The following is a 7,483-nucleotide window of genomic DNA, read 5'->3' as shown; positions in this document are numbered from 1 at the left end:
CCTAAGTGGAAAGATGCAATCCAGGCAGAATTAAATTCTTTGGAAAAAAGGAGTGTTTTTGGACATATTATTCCAACTCCACCCAATGTGAACCCTGTAGGTTACAAGTGGGTATTTACAAGAAAGCGTAATGAGAAAAATGAGATCTCAAGGTATAAAGCGCGACTCGTTGCACAAGGTTTTTCACAAAGGCCTGGAATTGATTATGTGGAAACGTACTCTCCAGTAATGGACACAATTACATTCCGTTACTTAATAAGTTTGGCGGTTTCAGAAAAACTTGAAATGAGACTCATGGATGTCATTACCGCATATTTGTATGGAGAATTGGATACAGATATATACATGAAAGTTCCAGAAGGATTCAAGTTGCCTGAAGCAGCCAGAAATAAACCACGGGGCATGTTCTCAGTTAAATTGAGAAGATCATTATATGGGCTAAAACAATCTGGACGAATGTGGTACAATCGTCTCAGTAAGTATTTAATGAAGGAAGGATACACAAATGATCCTATTTGCCCATGTGTGTTTATTAAGAAATCAGAGTCTGGATTTGCGATAGTGGCAGTATATGTCGACGACATGAATCTAATTGGAACTTCTGAAGAGCTTCACAAGACTGCTAATTATCTCAAACGTGAGTTTGAGATGAAAGACCTTGGAAAGACAAAATATTGTCTTGGCTTGCAGATTGAGTACAGTGCTAATGGAATTTTGGTGCATCAATCAACTTATACTGAAAAAGTATTGAAACGGGTTGGCATGGATAAAGCCCATCCACTTAGCACTCCAATGGTCGTTCGGTCGCTTGACACTAAGAAAGACCCATATCGTCCAAAAAGGGATGATGAAATGGTCCTTGGTCCAGAAGTACCATATCTTAGTGCAATAGGTGCTTTATTGTACCTAGCACAATGTACCAGTCCAGACATATCATTTTCAGTAAATCTGTTAGCAAGGTACAGTTCTGCTCCAACAAGGCGACATTGGACCGGCATCAAACATGTTCTACGATACCTTCGTGGGACAACAGACATGGGGTTATTCTATTCCAATGAATCGACCAACACCCAGAGTATTGTTGGTTATGCTGATGCAGGATATCTCTCTGATCCACATCAAGGACGATCACAGACTGGGTATGTATTTACATGTGGAGGAACTGCAATCTAATGGCGCTCAACGAAACAAACACTAGTGGCCACATCTTCCAATCACTCAGAAATACTTGCCCTCCATGAAGCCAGTCATGAATGCGTTTGGTTAAGGTCGGTGATCCATCACATCCGAAGCACATGTGCCCTACCCTCAGCAACAGACACTCCAACAATCCTGAATGAGGACAATGCAGCTTGTATTGCTCAGATCACAGGAGGATATATCAAGGGTGACAGGACCAAGCACATATCACCAAAGTTTTTCTATACACATGAGCTCCAGAAGAGTCAAGAAATCAAAGTCAGACAAATCCGCTCAAGCGATAACCTGGCAGATCTCTTCACTAAATCATTGCCAAAATGTACATTCCAAAAGTTAGTGCATGGCATCGGATTACGACAACTCTGCAAGCAGTCAAGTTGGAGCATGCAAAATCAGGGGGAGCATTCAAGAGTCCTCTAACACAGGACATATGCACCTTTTCCTAGCAAGGTTTTAACGAGGCAACATAAGTGCATTACCTTTATGTCCCAAATAAAGTTGTACTCTTTTTCCTTCGCTTAGGTTTTTTCCCACTGGGTTTTTCCAAGCAAGGTTTTAATGAGGCAAACAATCTAGGGACATGTGGTCTTCAAGGGGGAGTGTTATAAAGAAATGAAGCCCACATAGGTAAAACTAGATGGCAATTAGTCAAAAGATGGAGATAAAGCTAGAAGGTATTAGTCAAAAGATGGGATAATGATGTTGGGGAGAAATCATTATGTCTCCCTTGATAAGCCATTTGCTTTGCCTATAAATAGGCATTATATTTGCTTGTAAACACATACGGAAGAAAGAAAAGAATAGAGGGAAGAAAGAAGAGAATAGAAGTGAGAGTCAGAGAGAAGATAAAGAGTGGAGTCTATCTGAGGAGAAATTCTGTCAGTGTAAACACCACAAAGAGAAATATAATTCCACTCCCAATATTACAGTGGTACTTCTCATCCTCTTATTATTCTAAATTTATAACAAAAACCGTGATATGAGATAATAAAACCGTGATATCGCTTCATATACAAGTTGCAACTTCACAGCGCACTTTCTAAAATCCATTTGCTGCTGTCAGGTCCACTGTCCAATCTTAACCAGCTGTCATGACAATGGCTGGTGATGGCTACTCAGTAAAGGCCAGCCATTATTACCATCTTTCAGAGGAGGCCATTTGATTTAAATCTTATCGCTTACATATATAAATAATTGGTCGGACAATCAAGTAGATTGGGGCATCCATTATTCGACAAATGTTACTCAGCGCCAGAGTTTCCTGTGGCCCAATATACAGACCCATAATTCGTCCGTTGATAAAGATGAGATAAGATTCTCTTAGAGAAATAGTATATATATATATATATATATAATCTATCTAGCATTACTCGTATACTACATTTTTTTTTTTTTTTTTTTTTTTTTTGGGGGGTCAAGACTCGTATACATGGAATGTAACACACTAGTTAGAGAAATGAAAAAAGTTAGCCTCCTGCTCTATCGAAGTGGAGTTGGTGCTGAGAGAGAACCATGTTGTGGTGATGTTTAGTGTAACAGAGCAAGTCTCTATATCTATAAAAGTCTTTAAGTGTACAAAACGTGTAAAGTGAGAAGTTTGAATAGAACTAGAACTCAGAGATCTAGTACACAAATGGTTCCTCTGTTTTTGCTCAGCTTTCTTCTCCTTTATTATTGTTTTTATTTTGCAAAGACTCACGAATGTAGTGGTTTGTAGTAATTGGTCACTTAGTCAAGATTTTGAGTACGAATCCTAATATTTGTGCAGTTTATATTAGTTTAATATATTGCATTTGTGATATAACCATTATTTCGTACATTTTTATTATCTTTCTCTTAGATTCCTACTATGTTCTTGAGTGAATTTAGTCCATTTTTACTTAGTTTTGCATTTTACTAGGTTTGAAGAGTAAAGATGGAAAAGCAAGCAAAAGGAGTAATTTGGGATTGAAATATGATATGCAATCCTAGGAGCAGAATGTGCTGTGCAGAACACTCAACTTGATAGAATATATTATACTTCTTCAGAGCGAACCAGATGTTGAGCCTTATATTTTTGGAAAGAGATGGATGTTAACTTTATGTAGAATTTTACGGTTCGTGATTCGGACGTGTGTGGAGAGAGTAGTGGCAGTTTTAGTACATACAGTGCGAGCAAAATGTGTTATGCGGGTTTTGCAAAATAATCCTTTTGAAGTCCAATTCTTGGAGTCCAATTTATGTCAATTGCATTTGGAAAGTCTCTACAAGGATGTGGAGTTATTTTCTAAAGTCTGATCTTATATCTAGTAGGATTTTGGATGCCAACTCATCAAAGAAAATTGAAGCCAAACTAGGAAAGCATAGTTATCAAGTCAAAAGAGGATTTGTTCTTTAGTTAAAGAAGACCAGTAGGTGTTCTTAACTAACAACTATTTTCATAAAATGATGACTAGTCATCTGTTTCTTGGATGACTAGTCATCTTTGCTCGCCAGCTTGATAACCAACTTTTTTGTCCTATTCCTTTTTCTCTCTCTCTGCTGCCACATGGGATTCTGACCTAGGGAACTTTTGTGTGTAAATACCAAAGAATTCTTCTTTGGGCAGCCGTCACTTTTGGGGGAGAAGTTTTGGAAAGTTTCATAGCAAACTTTTGCTTCTTCTTCCTCAAGAGTAACCTTCATATTTTTCATCTTTGAGTTTTCCAAATTGTTTCTTTTTGAAAACTGCATTTGAAATATGAAAACTTCATCTTGCTAGATCAAACACTCTATCATATACATCTAGGTCAGATTCAAGATTGATTTCTTCAAGAGTATGGTTTCTTGAAGAAATTGGTCATTTTCTCCATGAATCCAAATTTCATTTTTGTATGAGTTAGAGCTTGCAAGCTAGTGCCATGGGATGAAAGAGCTGGAGAAGGAGCTGCCATTGCCATGAAGAACTGAGCTTCAAGCTTTGCTAAGTTGGAGAAGAAGATTGCACAAAGGAGGTATTGCTCATCTTCCTAAATAGATCTAGGTTTTTCTTGAGCTTGCTTGTGTTCCTTTGTAAGAATCTTTTTCTACTTAGTGGATTGCCTGGTCGGTTGATGACCCCCAGTTTTTCCCAATGGTGGGTTTCTGGGTGAACAATTTCTGATTGCATCTCTGTAATTTTTCTGGGTTTGTGTTCTTGGTGGTTGACTAGTCATCGTATGAATTCTGGGTTTGTGTTCTTGGTGGTTGACTAGTCATCGTATGAATTGTGGTTGACTAGTCATCGTATGAATTGTGGTTGACTAGTCATCGTATGAATTCTGGGTTTGTGTTCTTAGTGGTTGACTAGTCATTGTATGAATTCTGGGTTTGTGTCCTTATAGTTGACTAGTCATCATTATCTGTTGTTTGGTGTTTACTTGATTATGATGATTTCACACACTTTCACCATAGTTGTTGCTAGCATAGGGGATGCCTAGATTGACGGGTCCTTCTGAGTGCCTAGGTTCTCACTAGTAATCTTCTAGGGTTGCAGGGACATTGTGGCATGCTCTGTGTGTATTCTTGATTGTGGTTGTTCATGCCTAGCAGTTGACTAGTCATAAGTGTACTTGGTCAAGGTCTAAAGTGTGTGAAGGTTGTTGCGTTCTTGATTGAATATCTTTTAAATTTACCCCTCGTCACCTAAGTACCAATTTCAATTGGTATCAGAGCACCAGCTCTAAACATAAATAGAGAGATCCTTTGGGTGCTAGTTGGTATTAGGTGTGCAAACATAAAAATGGATCAAATTGCTCCTTGCATTCATGATGAGCTTGCCTTGTTTGTTAAGAATTATAGAAGGGTTGTCAAAGATAAAACCAAAGTCACTAGGAATTGTCAGAATCTTCCTAGTTCGTCTACATGTGTGTCTCAAGACAATGTTTTTAAGGAGATGAATGTTTTGGACTCTTATGGCTTTAGGGAGGACAAAAGTTTGAAAGGTCTTGTAAAGTGCTATCTATGTGGTGGTGCTGGTCACATTGATGTGGAATGTGCAAATAACCACAAGATAAAGTTTAATGGGAGAGAAGAGTCAATTAGTGCACAATGGAGTGATAATGGTAGTGATGATTCCAATAACTATATCACTTCATCTTATGAAGAGGCAAATAATTTTGCCCTTGTTGGTTCAGTTCATAACTCTAGCCTTGCTAGAGTTCATGTAGTTAAGGAAGAATCTGTGTCTAGAGATGATATGCAAGATGACCAGTCATATAGAGAACAAGATGACCAGTCATACAAGGAACAAGATGACCAGTCATACAGGGAACTATGTGAAAAGTATGATATGCTTTTCAATGAAACCTGTAATTTCAAAGAACATAATCTCATGATGGAAGAAAAGGTCAAGGAACTTGATGAACTGAATGAAACTCTCAAAATGGCCAAAAAGAAGTTGAGTGATAGCTTGTATGAGAATGAAGTTGACATGTATGAATTGTATCATAAAGTTAGCACTCTTGAAAAATAAAATTCTGATTTGATTAAGAAGTTGAATGTACTTGAAAATGACAAATCCTTGTTTCTTCATAGACTGATTTTATTTGAGTTTGAAAAGTCATTAGTTGAGCATGAAACAAGTTCCTCTTCAATCCAAGTTCCTTATTTCTCATTAGAAACCAAGTGATAGTGGCTTCAATGTTGTTTTGATTAATATTGGAGAGTTTATATCTTTTTTATATTTTATTCTTTTGATCCTTTGTAGATTAACTTCATTGAATCCAGAGTTTTGTCACTGAAGAGTGGAGCTGAATATATATATTTTTTTTGGCGTTGATTTAATTGTAGAATGTTTATAGTGTTTATCCTGCGTTTTGTGGTTTGAATAATGCAAAATCAAATCGTTATAATAATAGGACATACAACATCAGTGAGGAATGTTTGCGGGATTGGACAGTGCGTTCGTTTATACTCGGCTCTGCCAGTATTGAAAGCTTCAGCCTTCTCTCCACACCAGGTTTCTATGGTTGTTCTACCATTTAAGAAGAACTTACTTGTAGGATTGGACACTAGGGATTATCATATGGGAAGAGAGCCATAATATATGAGCATTTAGTTTTGGTCTAAGTCTAGGAGCGTGCAGAGAAGGAAGAAGAAGAAAAAAAACTGTTAGACTAGAGAGTTAGTTGGACTTAGTCAAGCTAGAGTCTTTATTTTCCACTTTTAATTAGTAGTAAATTGGGTTTTTATTTTAAAGATGATGTGTTCAGTTTAAATTCATTAGATTAAATTTTAATGAGAAGCTATGTGGAGAACGAAAATCAAGTAGATCATAGCAGAGAGTCCAGATCCCTTGCAAACTCTCTCTCTCACGAAAATCAAGTAGATCATAGCAGAGAGTCCAGATCCCTTGCAAACTCTCTCTCTCTCTCTCTCTCTCTCTCTCTCTCTCTCTCTCTCTCTCTCTCTCTCTCTCTCTCTTACTGGCCTTACATTCCTCCTCTTTCTTTGAAGTCCCTGCTGTGCCTATAAACTGACACACTTCCAAAGGTTTTGAAACTTTCATCTTTAAAGGAAGAAGAAGAAAAAAAAGAAAAAGGTATATGTTTTCTACAAGTAGAACAATACCATCCCAAGTCTCGATGGTCTGAAGGTTGCCAGAGTTTTTTATTAGGGGCGGTTGTGACAGTTTGTTAACAGCAATGAGTAGTTAAGGAGAGAACTATCTAGGTTTGAAGGATCCATATTTGAATTAAGACTGGGGTTTTGAAAGAAAAATCCAATGTTTAAGGAGTAAAAATGATTAGTTGTAGTGCAAGGAACGGTGTTGTGAGGCTCTGGAAGAGGGAGATAGAGAAAGAGAAGAGAGGAAGAGGAGGGAGAGAGGATTGGGTCTATGAAGGGGGGATGGGGGGAGGCGCTGGAAGAGGGATAACACAGAGGAGATGGTGCATGTATTTTTGTTTTTTGTTTTAGTTTTAATATTTTTTTTATTTATAAAAAGACTTAAGTTTCTTTTAAATTGTTTTAAAATATATTATATTATATTTAAAGCCATGTGCTCTATATCATTGGATGTGTGGGCTCTTCACATATGTCAATTTAACAAAATATTTGATGGAAGCTAACGATATGGACCATTTTGATGTATGGAGGGTAACCTTAAGAACTATTAGTGTCACACAAAAAAATTAGAGACGAAAGTGATAATTTTGCAAACCTCATGGACCATTTGTGATAATATTTTTAAATTAATTTCAAACAAGTTTATAGGTTTTCAAAACTGAAGAAAAAAAAAAGATTATCATGTTTATTTAACGGCAATTTTAACAGAATAGGTCAT

The sequence above is a fragment of the Prunus dulcis genome, chromosome 6 (genome assembly GCF_902201215.1).
Source record: "Prunus dulcis chromosome 6, ALMONDv2, whole genome shotgun sequence".
In the NCBI taxonomy this organism is placed as follows: Eukaryota; Viridiplantae; Streptophyta; class Magnoliopsida; order Rosales; family Rosaceae; genus Prunus; species Prunus dulcis.
The sequence above is the reverse complement of the archived record's forward strand: the minus strand, read 5'-3'. Positions refer to the sequence as shown.